Raw genomic sequence first — 17,289 nt, 5'->3', positions numbered from 1 at the left:
CGTATCAGCTTACTATTAGTGACTGTACCTATATAGGGAAAGAAACCTTTATTGAAATCTGTGTATTTTTCCCATGCCGTTTCAGTGTAATCGACAATTGGGAGATCTCTCTGCTGTCTATTGTGTACTAAATGGGTATCTCTATGATAATCAGGAGGAGCTAGGAAAACAGGTGGTAGAAGGAATGCTATGTAACAGGTACCATCCCAATCTAGAGGTAGACATATATATGCGGTCTGGCCACATATGAAGTAGGAATGATGGGAAGCTCTAAATGTAGACTTGCCTTGATCACTGAATTTTATTACAGTGGTGCATTTACTATGGCCCATGTGTATGGAACCATTCTTTCTTACACATAATTCCCCTTTTACTGGGAATACTGACATGGCGGGCAAGATTGGTGTAGCTTCAGATTCAACGTTCAGGATCATGAGGTTAAGTGTAAAATTACCTAATCCATATACTTCATTTTCTAGATCAGTTCCTGTTCTTTTGGGAAGTCCCTCCTTGTTAGGGTAGCAGACTTTAAGCAAAACTAGGTTCAGGTTTCCCCATACCCAGTTGTCTTGATAAACTGCGGAATTTGAATCTAGGGAATTAATCAAACTAAACCATGCTCCACAGGAGCCATTGTGTGTGAACGGATAGGGAAAGAGGGGCAAAACTCCCTTATAGTTCTGATAGGGAGGGAGTCGGCCACATATCCAACAATTTGTGGCATTGCTGGTTTGATGGGAATGATGTAACATACTAATGAATGTGTTGTTGCGCAGCGCAAATCTATAGGACAACTCATGCGGAGGTAATTCGCTAAAAGAATGTTCTGCAGTTACATTGTAAGCACGCTTAAGAATAGGGTAATACATGTGCAATAGTATGCTGACAATGATGATCAGAAGACTTAGAAAAAACAAAATTAATAATGTTACTGTGTAGTGACTACGAAATGATTTACAATACGCATGCTTCTTAAGCTGCATCTGATGATTTCTTTCTCTATTCCGGTCTAGAGGATACATGTCAGAGACAAATTCAACCGATTCACCTTGGAGAGGACTTAAACAATCAAATTGTCTGACTTACTAGACCTTAATTTTAGTTTGTAAAGTTCTGGTTTTGACTGCTCAACCAAGGGGAGCTTTGAGTCTGTCTGTGAGGGAATACAGGGTTGAGTATTCACACTGGATGGTAGTCCATAAAATTTCTTGATATGACTCGAGTGCAACCACCCTTTCCGTCCCTCGATCTTCACGGCTGTCCTTGTAGTCAGTAGAACCAACTTTGGCGACTTCCACCCAGGCTCCAGTTGGGTCTTCCGGTCGAAATTCCTGACCAAAACCAGGTCACCAGGAACCACGTCATGGGGCTTCACCTCAGTATTATCGGGAAAAGCTGCGGCTACCTGTGAACGACAAGATTGTAGTGCAGACATCAAGGAAGCCAGGTAATCTGTCAGCATATTACAGTCAACATCAGTGATTTTGCGAGGTATAGGCGTCCCCCACATATTTGGTGGTCTACCGAAGATCACCTCGTACGGGGATAGCCCTGTTCGAGAATGTGCTACCATTCTCATGTAAAAGAGCGCAACTGGTAAGGCTACTATCCAATCGACTCCTTTCTCTCTACATATTTTGGACAATCTAATTTTCAGAGTTTGATTATGGCGTTCCACGAGACCTGCTGCCTCCGGATGCCGGACACAGTGGAATTTCCATTGGTAGCCTAACAAAAGGGAAACGTGTTTCATTAGTTCGGATGAGAACGGCTGGCCGTTATCTGAGTAGACAACACGTGGTAAACTGTACCGTGGGAAGAATTCTCGAACTAACTGTTTGGCAGTAGTCGGGGCAGTGTAATCTGAAACCGGGTATGCTTCTGTCCAACGGGAAAGAGCACAGACAACTACGAGAACATATTTGAATCGTCGACATCGTTCCATCTGGATATAATCCATCTGGAGGACTTCAAAAGCATGATCGGGAGGTTGAAATCCACCCTGCTCTACGGGGATGCTTTTACCTGGATTAAACTGACAACATATCATACAGGTACGAACTTTTTGTTTAGCTGCTGCTCGCAAGTGTTTGTTGAACCAAATGTGTTGAATGCTGTCTAGCATAGCTTTTTCTCCTAGGTGCGCTGGACTATGTATTGTGTTAATGATAACTTGAACCATGGAGTCGGGAAGAAACCATATAGATTTTTCCTTCGTCATCCATCCTTGATCCGTTTGGATCCCTCCTAATTCAGTCCATTTCTTTATTTCTTCTGGTGTAGCATGTGTCTGTATGTCAATTACATCAAGGGCGGGATCCTTAACTGTCATGCAATGTGTTGGTGTCGGAACTATTGTCTTTGTCGCGTCAGTTGTGTGAGTCTGATTCTGAGCAGTCTGTTTAGCTGTTCTGTCAGCTAGGTCATTACCCTGAGAAATGATATCGGTAACCTTTGTGTGGGCTTTACATTTCATAATCGATATTGCAGTAGGTAGATGAATCGCGTCTAATAGGGCTTGAATGAGGGGTCCGTGTTGGATGTGGGCACCGTGAGAAGTTAAATAACCTCTCTCTCGCCACAGTACGCCGAAGTCATGGAAGACTCCGAATGCATAACGTGAATCTGTGTATATGTTGACTTTTTTATTTGTGGCTTGAATACAGGCTTGTGTCAGAGCGATGAGCTCTGCTGCTTGAGCTGACAACGTGTTAATACAGTTTGTTTCAATGACTTCAGTGTCTGTTGTGACTGCGTAAGCGGCCACCAACTCTCCTGTACTTGTTCTCATACATGACCCATCTACATACAATGTCAAGTCTGGATCTGACAAAGGGATGTCTGTCAAGTCTTGTCTAGGTTTCGTCGTGATAGTAATGACTTCGACACAATCATGTGCCAATGGATCTGTTCCGCCCACTGGTAACAGTGTTGCAGGATTTAACGTATTACAACGTCTGATTTCTATATGTGGCTGAAACAATGTTAATTCGTAACCGATTAGTCTCGCTATAGTCAAGTGTTGTGTTTGTGTGCGGTTCAAGAGAACCTCTACTGCGTGTGGTACTTGTACTGTCAATTGGTGTCCTAACACTATGGCATCGCTTTGTCTGATAGCTAAAGCTGTTGCTGCCACCGATTTCAGGCACGCAGGAAGAGCCTGAGCTACTGGATCTAATGTACTAGAGAAATAAGCACATGGTTTGTGTGATCCTGCTTGTTCCTGAGTGAGTACTGACAAGGCAGTACCTTCGCGTTCTGTAACAAAGAGTGTAAACTGTTTACTGTAACATGGTGTTGCTAAAACAGGTGCTTGGCATAAAGCTTTCTTTAAGCTTTCAAAGGCGTGTGTATGTTCTTGAGTCCAAGGGAGGACAGTCGATATGGCTGCCTCCTGTGTTGTCAACTGGATGAGTGGTTTTGCTAGAAATGCATATTGAGGGATCCACTGCCTACAGTATGAAGTGAGGCCTATAAAAGCCCGCACCTCCTTTTGTGTCTTGGGTGGTGGCATGTTAGCAATTAACTGGATGCGGTCGGATGTAAGCTGCCTTCCCTCCTTGGACAGCGAGTGCCCAAGGTAAACAACTCGCTGGACACAGAATTGCAGCTTAGAAGGGGACACCTTGTGCCCCTTGTCGGCCAGAAATTTCAAAACCGTCAGTGACGCTGTCTCACATTCAGGTTCGCTTCGGGCGGTGATCAGCAGATCATCGACATATTGAAGCAAGGCAGTGTTAACTGGCATGTGGATACTGTCAAGTTCTCGTTTCAGTGCTTGGCTATAGATGCTGGGGCTTTCTGTAAACCCTTGAGGTGCGCGTGTGAATTTAAAACTTCGTCCATTTAAACTGAATCCGAACAGATATTGACTTTCCGGATCTATTGGGACACTAAAGAAAGCATTCTTGAGATCAATTACAGTGAAGAACGTTGCTTCTGAGTCAATAGCTGTTAGTAATGAAGAGATATCTGGGACCACAGGGTATTGTGGTACAATACATTTATTTAATTCGCGCAGATCAATAACTAATCGATATACTGGTGGTGCTTTTGGATCCGTTCTTTTAAGAATCGGAATTATCGGGGAATTACATACATTGGAGTCGGTTTCGACAACCACTCCTTGTGCAATGAGTTCGTCAATGATTTGCAGTAAAGCCACTACAGCATCTGGTGGTAACTTGTATTGTCGCATTCGTGGTAGTACTATTCCGGTTTTCAGTGTAACTCGATATGGTGTAATGTTCATGCAACCAACATCAGTGGGGCCTTGCGCCCATAAATGTGTAGGTAAATTCTGCAGTCGGTGATCCATGTCTCTGGATACGTAGTGACCTTTAAAGTCACGCAAAAATAATCGTACTCCTTCCGGAGAACAACATATTATAGCTCCTAGAGCTTTCAATGTTTTTATACCTAACAAGTTTTCTGGACATGATTTAGTAAGCAATAAATCTGTAGTACGTGTCAATGGACCAATCGTGAGTGGAAGAGGTTGTGTTACGTCATTTATTATAGGTTTTCCTGAGAATCCAAGGGAAATATTCTGTGAGCCTGAGAGGGGTGCCCCTGGAACTTCACTTCGTCTTATAGTTGTTCTGCTTGCCCCTGTATCGAGTAAAAACTTTCTGTCTTCCCCTAATAGTTCACTATGTACATAAGGTCCCTCTTGGTCTACAGGAACCTCTATAAGGGGTAAGCCAACTTCCCTCTCTAGGCTATTTCATGTATATCGCTGATAATCGGGATAATCTGCTTGTGCGTACTGATACATCTGTTGTGTCGTTGCTTGTGTTGCAGCAATAGGCTGCGCTTGTGGTGGTGCTACGATCTGTTGTGGAGCCGCCTGTTGCGGAGCTAACCTAGGTTGTGCATGCTGAGGGATTTGTTGTTGATTCTGATCCTGTCTAGGTGGACGTGGTCTCTCCTGCGTTCTACCTGTAGCAATATTATGTTTCAGGACTGGACAATCGTGTATATAATGACCTTGTTGTTTACAATAGTTGCATGTCCCTTGCGCAGGACCTGCGGAATCACCCTTTTGATGACTATCGGCTGGAACTGACTGTGCAACAAGCATTTTCATTTTTGTATCTTTCATACGTCTTTGTTCGTGTTCTTGTTCTTCTCTAATTCTATTGTGGTGATATTGTAACATCTGTAGCATCTGTGATGGGGTATTACCTTGCCAGGTACTTTCGAACTTCAATACTCTATTCTTGACTTGCAGCAAAGAATTTTCAACTAATTTTGTCACAAACAGATGTGGATATGACTCACTACTGGCTTTTATGCCACTATTTATACCAAAACATTTTTCAAATCGGGAATAGAAATCACTAGTGTCTTCATCTGGCTTTTGTTTACAGGCTGATATTGCACCCCAGTCTTCCTTTTTCGTAGTTAATAAACGTGGCAGTACCTGTATTAGTAATCCTGCTAGTGCTGTAGTCTTTTCCCCAAGCCCTGCTCCTGCAGCTCGGGCCCTTTCTTCGTTTTCCAATGCTGTCCAATCTATCTTTTGGTCTCCCACCTCCCATTCCTTTTCTTTGAGTTTCTCATAAACACCGGCGGGTAATAGGACTTTTAATATTTTCATAATATCGGGGTAGGTATACTCTCCCATGAGTAACATGTCTTTTATCTCACGGTGGAAACCTGCTGGATCCTTGTCATGGCTGGGTACTACTTTCTTCATTTCTAATAATTCCAGTTTAGTTATAGGCGTGTACACAAACACGCGTGTAAAATTATGACCGTCACTTCTGATTGGGTGCACTTCGCGTAACGGGTTCTGTCTATCTATGTGATGCATTTTTCTTCCCATAATGGGAACTGGAACGTGTTCTGGGCATACGAAATTTAAATATTGGTTTCGGGATTCTAGAATTTCTTTAATCAAATCAGTACCTGACCCTCTCCATATGTTCGTGAGTAGTTCTGTCAATATGTCAGGTAAAGGTCCTGGATCGGAGTGTTGGCTTTTATATAATATAAGGAGGTGTTGAATCATGTATATACTAGCTAAACGCTGTTCGTATGGGTCAAGATTCAAAAACGTGTGTGCAAGTACATCATCATTGTATTCGCCGGGACTGTCAGCCCATTGTACTGCTGACCTGGCTAACTCTTGTTCGTCCATGGAATCGAGCATGTGGTACCCCCTTCGATCTCGGAGTAATTTATCAGCGGCTTGGAATAGGTGTTCAGGGGATTTTGTATTTAACATAGGGTTTGGAAAATGTCTATTATATTCTGGACGTATCGGACGTATCGAGTCGTTAAAACCTCTGGTATTATTATGGGGTCTTCCTCTACCTACATAAGCTATCGTTTCTAATTGCTCTGATTCTTGCTCCTCCTCTTCTTCTGATTCTACTCTGTCTGTTTCTCGTCTTTCTTTATGTATTCGTTCTACTTCCTTGCGGATCTTTCGACACATGGCGATTATACACGCCTGTCTATCATGTTTCTCTTCTGATATGTTCTGACCCCATTTGACAAGTCTTTGCATGGTATCGTGATCTGCCCCAGGCCTGTCTTGATTCCTAATTACACAATTTATGAAAAAACGTAGTAGTTGTCTTTGGACATCCACTTTCTGGTATTCCATAGCTTCGTTAATACTTTCTGGACCTCGCCCTGTTTGGACAAAGCGATATATTTCGTCTAGGTGTTCACCCATTCCTGGTATCGTCATTAAATATAATGTAGCTCGTCTTATACGTAGTGATGATATGAGCAATTTATCCTGTCTGCCTGGTACTGGGTCGTATCTACAATCCACAAGCTGTTCTTTAAACATGTCGGATGTCGCTAGTTGGGGTGTACGTTGGAGTGCTAAATCTCTAAGGGTCTGTTTATTTCGCGGCGGTGTGGCAAACATGTCTGTCGTACCTCCTGTAGCACCATCTGAGGTGCTAGGTACGAAAGGATTCGTTGGACGTAGGATCGAGATTGTAGATGCGGGAAAAACTGTAGAAACAGATGGACCTGTGGGAACTTGTGTAGGAGTTTGTAGTTGCGGGGATACAGACGAATGCTCTTGGTGTTGAACACCATCGGCAAGCGGTGTGGGTGGTATAGCATTAGCATACTCGGGAGCTGCGTCATCTAAATAGGAGGAAAGGAAAACGTCCTTTGCTGTTTTGGGATGTGCTTTGGGATGTGCTTTTATCGGGAGCAATGGGGGAGTTAAGTCTTTTGGTATTTCCGGGGTAGCCTTAGGTAACCCTTTGGCCAGAAGAGGATACATACCATTCATAAGAGTGTTTCTTTGTCTATCTACTTGTTCTGATTTTACTCGGGTACCTTCCTCAAGTAATAGATTTTCTCGGGTTTTATTTGAATTCTCTCTACCTTTCTCTTCCTGTCTGAGTGCTTTTTCTGTACGTCTATATGATTCTTTACGCCATAATTCAATGGCATCTTTCTGTGACTGTCTGGCTTTCTTTTTCCATAATTCTTCTTCTACTCTCATGATGCAATCTGCATCCCAGGTCCCCGCTGCGGGCCATCTCTGACTCTCTGGTAATTCTTTGGTGTAGTCCACCCATAAATCAAGAAATAATACGGCATCTAGGCCATGCTTATGATACATAAAGTACCCTGGAGTGTCCCTAGGTGGGATGGGAACAGCTTCTTCGAGTACACCTTTTCTAGTTTTGATCTGTCTTACTTTCGAAAAGAGCGGCATTTTTAGACCTTATTACTAGAACACACTTTATACAAGAAAACACAATAATGAACAGTCATTCACACCACAATATATAGAACGTATTTAAAACATTTTAACACTTAACAGTTTTACGAACAATGATAACTAATAGAAAACTAGTTACTGACATAATACTGACACTAGATAATACTTATTTATACTTATTTATATGCAAAACATACTATATATACTGCTAAACAGTACAGATACACTGCTAAAACAGTGCAGACCGGATTTGTGTACCCAAACCCGTCTTGACCGGCACAGACTATGTGCACGTTAAATGCCTCCCCGATAATGGTACTCACCGGGTAGCTCGGAACGGAAGGCCTCGGAACCGAACTGAAACTGGACCGGACTGGACTCGACTCGACTGGACTCGGAACTTCGGAACCTGGTGGGCCTCTGTATACCTCGGATCTTGCTCTCTCAGCTAGGCTCTGGTCGGGATACTTCGCACTTCTCACCGCCTCGTCTGGGTGTTGATCGCAGCCTCAGTCGTCCCCGCTTGGCCGGAGGGAGATACAGGAAATCCTGCAGGTACGCGTTTTTGTCCGTTCAGCTGTGGCAGGAGACCGGGCCTGCAACGCACCGCCGGCGCGTGAGATGAGAAAGTGTCCCTATTCGGGCGCCAATTTATGTGGTAAATATTTCATTACCGGTACTATTTTTTATGCGGTAAAGTCTATTAAGAATAACTCAGTAAATATAAGAGGCAGAATCCGTGGTATTAGAGGTTTTAAAAGGCTTTATTCCTATACAAAGGAATACAATTCGAATTGTAGGCTTTCTATTCCATCACCACGAAAGTTCAGGAAGGAAGGGCATACATTATTGACAGTTAGTGCGTGTACAAGCGTCTAAGTGTCTACACTAGATGCGAGGGGGTAGGAATATTCCATGGTAACGGGGCTATGAATTACTTGCATGAGGACAGGGAGGCCTGGCCCTTTGCACGGTAGCTGGAGGAATGTTTACCTAAACTACTAGACAGGAATGCATCGGATGAGGAGCGGAGTAGATAATCTTGAAGGTGAAATACAGTTTTTGGCAGGCAATATGCTGGATCAGGCACCGTTAGCCGCGCAGGGAGTAGGACAAAGTTCATGGGTACAGATGCAGGCTCAGACTGGAGCTTTCAGAAGCAGAAGGCAGGAAAAGGCTTGATGACAGAATTCGGGCCTACTCGCCTGAATCTGTAAAATGTGGAAAGTGAACCACATAAAGTCGGTGGCCTTTCATACTTAGGAATGGAATATCTGACCCATTCATGGCGGATCTGAAAGAGGACATGTTGACGGTGGACGCACATATATTTGCGTCTTCAAAACTGGAGAAGGAGGGAACATACATGTACTTATAGCATGTACATGGAGCCGTTGGGGTCTACGATAGGGGACATAACTGATCACAAAATTCATATTTCCTCACTCTCCTCTGTGCATACAAAATATGTGTTTGTTTAAAGCACTTCATTCTTGTGCAACGTAGAAACTATTTAATTTCTCCTTAAAACCTCTGCCTACGTGCAAAATGTACGATCCCGTTTTCCTTCAATAAATAATATTAAGAACTACTTCTCCTGTTCCACAGTTTCAAGCTTGTACTTTCCGGCCCAACTGAGCATGATCCTCACACTCTTTCATGAGGTACTGATATATTTTCATTCCGACTCTCACAAACAGGTGGGGATATAGCTCAGTGGTAGAGCATTTGACTGCAGATCAAGAGGTCCCTGGTTCAAATCCAGGTGTCCCCTTAGCCTGTTTTGGTTCTTGTGTTTGTAGCTGGGACTTTTCATAAAACCCCTTTGGATCATCATTGACAGAGTCAGTGTTCGCTTGGATCTTACACTTTAACAGCATTACAATGTCACTGCTCAAAACCTGAGAGTAAATGCATTTTTATACAGGGCTCGGGATTCCGTATGGGAAATGTCTGAAAAAGCATTGATTTATTTTGGAATCTGGCTCTTCCTTTCACAGCACCAAACAAAGGGAATGGACTATGAAAGCAATTGACAACTTTGTTTTACAGTTTAGTGCTTCCTTCAATCGCACTACAGAAATTGCATAGAAAAGTGGGCAGCAATGCAGTCAATCTATTCCTCATTTAACCTGTGTCCTCAGTCTTACATGTATTCCACCTCTTCTCTGTGCATACAAAGTATGTGTTTGTTTGAAGCACTTCATTTTTGTGCAATGCATAATCTATTTACTTTCTACTAAAATACGCTGCCCACGTACAAGATGTACGAACCCTAGTTGCAGGTGCAAGCAGGCTGGTCTGAGAAACCAGGCCATTTGCGAACACAAAATAGCTTTTTCTGATGTATTAAATCGAAGGTACATGAAAGGGGTGTTTGGTTGTACCTTCAAATACCAAATTGTAGTGGTATGCAGAAATGTTTTTTCACCGTAATTTGGCCCAAAACAATCATACTTCACCACCATATCAGTGATTGTGGTAATCAATCCACAAAGATAAGTAGTCTCGTAAAAACCTCTTCCCCTTTGAGAATGTTTCAAAACAAACATTTTAATTACAGATATTGGTCCTATGGACCACTGCCTATTCAAATAAAATAACAATTAAACATATACATTTTGTTTTTTAAATGATCCTGTTTTCCTTTAATTAATAATATTAAGAACTACTTCTCCTTTTCCACAGTTTCAAGCTCGTACTTTTTGGCCCAACTGAGCTTGAGCCTCTCACTCTTTCATGATGTACTGATATATTGTCATTCTGATCATTGAAAACAATTGGGGATATAGCTCAGTGGTAGAGCATTTGACTGCAGATCAAGAGGTCCCTGGTTCAAATCCGGGTGTCCCCTAAACCTATTTTGGTTTTGGTGTTTGTAGCTGGGATCTTTCATAAAGTCCCTATGGATCACCATTGACAGAGTCAGTGTTCAGTTGGATCTTATACTTTATTAGCATTACAGTGTCACTGCTCAAAACCTGGGAATAAATGCATTTTTACACAGGGCGTGGGAACTTTCTGAAACATCATTGATTTATTTTGGAATCCGGCTCTTCCTTTCACAGCTTCAAGCAAAGAGAATCCCTATGAAAACAATTGAAAACTTTGTTATACAGTTTGGTGCTTCCTTGTAGCACACTAAAGAAATGGCATAGTATACTCGGCAGCGCTGCAGTCAATCTATTTCTCATTTAACCTGTGTCCTCAGTCTTACATATATTCCTCCTCTCCTCTGTGCATACAAAATATGTGTTTGTTTAAAGCACTTCATTCTTGTGCAACGTAGAAACTATTTAATTTCTCCTTAAAACCTCTGCCTACGTGCAAAATGTATGAACCCTCGTTGCAGATGAAAAAAGGCTGGCTCAAAGACAGGCCATTTTCGAACACAAAATGGCCTTTTCTGATATATTAAATTGATGGTACTTGAAAGGGACGTTTGGGTGTACCTTCCAAATACCAAATTGCAGTGGTATGTAGAAATGTTTTTCGTCCATCATTTGGCCCAAAACAATCATACTTCACCACCATCTCGGTGATTGTGGTAACCAATCCGCGAAAGGATAAGGCGTCCCGTAAAAACCTCTTCCCCTTTGAGAATGTTTCAAAACAAGCATTTTATGTACAGGCATTGGTCCTATGGACCACTGCCTGTTCAAATAAAATAACAATGAAACATATAAATATTTTTTTTAAACGATCCCGTTTTTCTTCAATAAATAATATTAAGAACTACTTCTCCTGTTCCACAGTTTCAAGCTTGTACTTTCCGGCCCAACTGAGCATTATGCTCACACTCTTTCATGAGGTACTGATATATTTTCATTCCGACTCACACAAACAGGTGGGGATATAGCTCAGTGGTAGAGCATTTGACTGCAGATCAAGAGGTCCCTGGTTCAAATCCAGGTGTCCCCTTCGCCTGTTTTGGTTCTTGTGTTTGTAGCTGGGACTTTTCATAAAACCCCTTTGGATCATCATTGACAGAGTCAGTGTTCGCTTGGATCTTACACTTTAATAGCATTACAATGTCACTGCTCAAAACCTGAGAGTAAATGCATTTTTATACAGGGCTCGGTATTTCGTATGGGAAATGTCTGAAAAAGCATTGATTTATTTTGGAATCTGGCTCTTCCTTTCACAGCACCAAACAAAGGGAATGGACTATGAAAGCAATTGACAACTTTGTTTTACAGTTTGGTGCTTCCTTCGATCGCACTACAGAAATTGCATAGAAAAGTGGGCAGAAATGCAGTCAATCTATTCCTCATTTAACCTGTGTCCTCAGTCTTACATGTATTCCACCTCTTCTCTGTGCATACAAAGTATGTGTTTGTTTGAAGCACTTCATTTTTGTGCAATGCATAATCTATTTACTTTCTACTAAAAAACGCTGCCCACGTACAAGATGTATGAACCCTAGTTGCAGGTGCAAGCAGGCTGGTCTGAGAAACCAGGCCATTTGCGAACACAAAATTGCTTTTTCTGATGTATTAAATCGAAGGTACATGAAATGGGTGTTTGGTTGTACCTTCAAATACCAAATTGTAGTGGTATGTAGAAATGTTTTTTCACCGTAATTTGGCCCAAAACAATCATACTTCACCACCATATCAGTGATTGTGGTAATCATTCCACAAAGATAAGTAGTCTCGTAAAAACCTGTTCCTCTTTGAGAATGTTTCAAAACAAACATTTTAATTACAGATATTGGTCCTATGGATCACTGCCTATTCAAATAAAATAACAATTAAACATATACATTTTGTTTTTTAAATGATCCTGTTTTCCTTTAATTAATAATATTAAGAACTACTTCTCCTTTTCCACAGTTTCAAGCTCGTACTTTGTGGCCCAACTGAGCTTGAGCCTCTCACTCTTTCATGATGTACATATTTTTCATATATTTCATATTGTCATTCGGATCTTTGAAAACAGTTGGGGATATAGCTCAGTGGTAGAGCATTTGACTGCAGATCAAGAGGTCCCTGGTTCAAATCCGGGTGTCCCCTAAACCTATTTTGGTTCTGGTGTTTGTAGCTAGGATCTTTCATAAAGTCCCTTTGGATCACCATTGACAGAGTCTGTGTTCAGTTGGATCTTATACTTTATTAGCATTACAGTGTCACTGCTCAAAACCTGGGAATAAATGCATTTTTAAACAGGGCGTGGGAACTTTCTGAAACATCATTGATTTATTTTGGAATCCGGCTCTTCCTTTCACAGCTTCAAACAAAGAGAATGACTATGAAAACAATTGAAAACTTTGTTATACAGTTTGGTGCTTCCTTGTAGCGCACTAAAGAAATGGCATAGTATACTCGGCAGCGCTGCAGTCAATCTATTTCTCATTTAACATGTGTCCTCAGTCTTACATATATTCCTCCTCTCCTCTGTGCATACAAAATATGTGTTTGTTTAAAGCACTTCATTCTTGTGCAACGTAGAAACTATTTAATTTCTCCTTAAAACCTCTGCCTATGTCGGGGTCACAGCGGTTGCCATTCCCCCGACATCCTGTAAACACACACAAGACTGCCGGGAGACTCACTTCCGGTTGGAAGACGAGCCCCGGTCTAGTTCTTGCAGACCACTGAAGCACTTCCGGGGGAAACGCTTTTAGCCCGCGCTTCCCGCCGGCTCTGTGCTTCAGATTTCGCCAGAGGCTCACGTCGAGTGGGAGGATTCCTGTTACCTACCGTTGTGTGAGCACCAGTCTACAGTTGCTGAACGCGTAGGAGCGTTACCTTGTGTTCCGGGTTACCGCGCTGTAGCGGTAACACCTGCGGTTTCCTGTACACCGCGCTGGAGCGCTTATCTTGTTATAGCTTTTTGAGTTTTAGTTCACCGCGCTGAATAGCGGATATTGTTTGTCTTCGCTACTGCGCTGGAGCGCCAATCACTTTGTTTCGTCTCACCGCGCTGGAGCGCTGACCTTGTGTATTTTGGTTTCCGCACTGGAAACACCAACAGGCTTGTTTTCCTTTTTTCCAACAGCGCAGACGCGCCACCTCTTAAGTTATAGGGAGTCAGAACCTTGCGCAATCCTTCTTCTATAGTGACTAGCGCAGGAGCGAGTCATCCATCAGTTCCTCGAACCTTCTCATGCTGGGGAACGCCCCTGGAATATTCAAATCCGTCGTAAGCAAGTTGAAGGCCTGGATCAGCAGACACACCGGTGAGTCCTGGCAGGATAACGCTTGTGTGTGTTTTAGGGAAGGCTTGATAAGGGGCGGAAACAGGGGATCTTACTTAATTTCATTCTTGTTCTGTTTTCCAGTTGCCCCGGGGATATCCTGCGCAGCACCTTCCACGCATTCCCACCTCATTCCCGTTTTCTGGCTCCTTTCCTTGCGCCCATCTCATCCCTGTTGGGTCCTGTTCCGGGAGAGGTCAGGTGGGGGCAGGGACGGGTGTTCCTGTCGTCTCTGCGGAATCACTTCGCAAGTAAAGTAAGTCTTGTGGGGTACCTGACAGAATCTGAAGCCCACGTTACCTATTCCACCCAGACAACATGAACGACCAGGAGGTCACCTTGCACGACATAGCAGTCATGCTGACTGCCATGCAAACCGAAAACCTAAGCCTACGCCACGACATCACTGCCCTACAGAGTCAAGTGGCGTCCGGGGTCACCAGTCCTTGGGGAACCACTCCTAGTCCCAGAGTCATTCAAGAAGGGTTGTTGCGCCCACCAACCTTCACCTTTGGGGGGCCCTCCGCTGCCACCGAACCGAGCACGGCTATACAAGTCGTCACACCCCATTCTGTACAACTGGCACCACCTGAACGTTTCTACGGCGACAGTACCAAGTATGGGATCTTCATCCACCAATGCCACTTGCACTTTATGGCCAGACACACGGCTTTTCCCGATGACGCATCCAAGATCGCTTACATCTTATCATACATGGGAGGAGACGCAGCTCAGTGGTCCATTTCATTTGTGGAAAACGACGATCCCATGCTTCATCACTTACCAACATTCCAGGAAACCATGTGGCGTATGTTCGCCTGCCACACCTTTGTACAGGCTGCAGACAACGAGTTGCTAAGCCTAAAGCAAGGCAATCAAGACCTGCTACATTACGCTACCCAATTCAGCCGGCTTGTCATCGAGGCCCATTGGCCAGAGGATAAAAAGGTGTCAGTTTTCTACCGAGGCCTACGGGAAGATCTGAAGGACCTCATCTCCCAGTTGCCCAACCCGCCTGAGGAAATAGGTCCTTTCATAGACTTAGTGGTGAAGATGAATTTCCGACTACAGGAAAGAAGGACCGATAAAGGGAGAAACAGTGACCTTCGTTTCCTGTCCAGTGGAGATAAGGGCGCCGAAAAAGCCAAAGAAGAAGCAACCACTCCTAGTGACACCTCCGAACCTATGCAGATAGGGGGCATAAGAGGGCCGTTGACCAGTCAGGAGAGGGAAAGAAGGAGAAAACAAAACCAATGTCTCTATTGTGGGAAGAGTGGACATTTCGTCAGGGAATGTCCAGTGAAACCCTCCAAAACAAGAGGTAAAAGGCCGTTTGCGTTACCCATTACCAAAAGCGAGTTGATGGGAAACGAGACAACCCAGTAGACAAGGGGATCCGTCCTCTGGGTTCTTCGTATAACACCTCAGCGATCCCTGCAGTACTGGACGGCAGTCGTCACGTAGGAATAGACGTCACCTTACACAATCAGGCGGGCAGAACCTGGTCGGTTACTGCCATGCTGGATTCCGGTGCGACAGGCAGCTTTATTGACACCGTTTATCTACGCACCTTGGGCATAGCCGTAGTAGCCAAAGAACAACCTGAAACGGTCAAGGCTGTTGACGGAACGGATTTGACTTCCGGTCCTATCAGGCATCAAACAGAGAACCTGACCATGTCCTTTGTCAACCAGCACGCTGAGGCTGTTTGTTTCGACGTCATCGACGCTCCTCAATTCAAGATCATCCTGGGGTTACCATGGCTAGTGAAGCACAATCCCCGGATCGATTGGGTGGCCAGAACCATACACCTGGATTCTGAATACTGCTGTACTACCTGTTACATGAAGGACAATCTGACAGGGACTCGCTCCATACAGGCGCGGTCCTTACCGATAGATGGCATGGGGACGGTTTCCCAAGCAAACATACCAGAGGAGTATCAGGACCTAGCGGAGGTGTTCGATAAGAAGGGGGCCAACACTCTGCCTCCTCACCGATCGTTCGACTGCCGCATTGACTTGATCCCTGGCTCCACGCTGCCTTGCAGCAGGATATATTCGCTCACAGAGAAGGAGAATACTCACCTTCGTTCGTACCTGGATGAGTTCTTGGACAATGGCTTCATTCGCCATTCCAGGTCTCCGGTTTCCTCTCCTCTTTTCTTCGTGTCGAAGAAGGAAGGCGATCTGAGGACCTGTATTGACTTTCGGGCGATGAACGCCATCACGGTAAAAAACCGATACCCTTTACCGCTGATCTCAAGCCTCCTGGAGCAAGTAAAAGACGCATCGGTCTATACGAAGCTCGACCTGCGGGGTGCCTACCACCTCGTCAGAGTTAGGAAAGGGGACGAATGGAAGACCGCCTTCCGGACGAAATTCGGTCTGTTCGAGTACCAAGTGATGCCTTTCGGACTCTGTAATGCCCCCGCAGCGTTCCAATTCTTCATAGACGAGGTGTTGAGGGACTTCATAGACGTCTTCTGCATTGTCTACATCGACGATATCCTGATATATTCCCGCACCATCAAGGACCACGTACAGCACGTGCGCGCAGTCCTCCAACGACTAGGGGAACATCGTTTATACGTCAAACTGGAGAAGAGCGTCTTTCATGTCACCTCGGTGGAGTTCGTGGGGCACATCATCACTCCGGCAGGCATCCAGATGGACAACAAGAAAGTCGAAGCCATCTTGACATGGCCTTCTCCGGAATCCGTAAAAGGGGTCCAGCGGTTTATAGGTTTTGCCAACTACTATCGTAGGTTCATCACAGGATTTTCCGCGCTGGTAGCTCCTATCACGCGCTTATTACGGAAAGGAGTACCGTTTGAGTGGGACCAGAACGCTGACAGCGCATTTCAAGAACTCAAGAGACGATTCACCATCGCCCCCGTACTGGTGCATCCTGACACCGAGCAACCCTTCATAGTGGAAGCCGACGCCTCACAGGACGCGATGGGGGGCGTGTTATCCCAACGAAGCACCAGCACAGGACAACTGCATCCGGTGGCTTTTTACTCTAAAAAGCTACAACCAGCCGAACGCAACTACACGGTGTCTGACCGAGAGCTCTTAGCCATCAAAACGGCGTTTGAAGAATGGCGCCATTTCTTGAAGGACGCCAAACACACGGTGACCATCTACACCGACCACAGGAACCTTCAGTTTCTCCGTTCAGCCCGTGCCCTCACAGCCCGACAGTTGAGATGGACTCTATTCTTCAATGAATACAACTTCATAATCACATTCCGACCCGGAAAAGACAACGCCAAAGCGGATGCCCTTTCACGACTAGAGGAACGGGACGGTTACGCCGAAAACACCGAGCCAAGCCCTATACTGGCTGAGAAACACTTCCAGGGAGTGGTTGCATCCTCTGA

The 17,289-nt window shown here is 44.3% G+C and overlaps 4 non-coding genes across 4 annotated transcripts; all 4 read left to right on the top strand.

The window, feature by feature from the left end:
* The first annotated feature begins 9,407 nt into the window (after nucleotides 1-9,407).
* Nucleotides 9,408-9,479, top strand: TRNAC-GCA (transfer RNA cysteine (anticodon GCA)). Its single transcript has one exon. It is a non-coding gene; the product is annotated as a tRNA-Cys (tRNA).
* A 1,008-nt stretch (nucleotides 9,480-10,487) lies between these two features.
* TRNAC-GCA (transfer RNA cysteine (anticodon GCA)) lies at nucleotides 10,488-10,559 on the top strand. Its single transcript has one exon. It is a non-coding gene; the product is annotated as a tRNA-Cys (tRNA).
* Nucleotides 10,560-11,554: 995 nt separating this feature from the next.
* TRNAC-GCA (transfer RNA cysteine (anticodon GCA)) lies at nucleotides 11,555-11,626 on the top strand. Its single transcript has one exon. It is a non-coding gene; the product is annotated as a tRNA-Cys (tRNA).
* A 1,022-nt stretch (nucleotides 11,627-12,648) lies between these two features.
* On the top strand, nucleotides 12,649-12,720 carry TRNAC-GCA (transfer RNA cysteine (anticodon GCA)). Its single transcript has one exon. It is a non-coding gene; the product is annotated as a tRNA-Cys (tRNA).
* Nucleotides 12,721-17,289: the final 4,569 nt, after the last annotated feature.

This window comes from Triturus cristatus, chromosome 4_1 (genome assembly GCF_964204655.1).
Source record: "Triturus cristatus chromosome 4_1, aTriCri1.1, whole genome shotgun sequence".
Lineage (NCBI taxonomy): Eukaryota > Metazoa > Chordata > Amphibia > Caudata > Salamandridae > Triturus > Triturus cristatus.
This window is presented reverse-complemented; position numbering and strand designations above follow the sequence as displayed.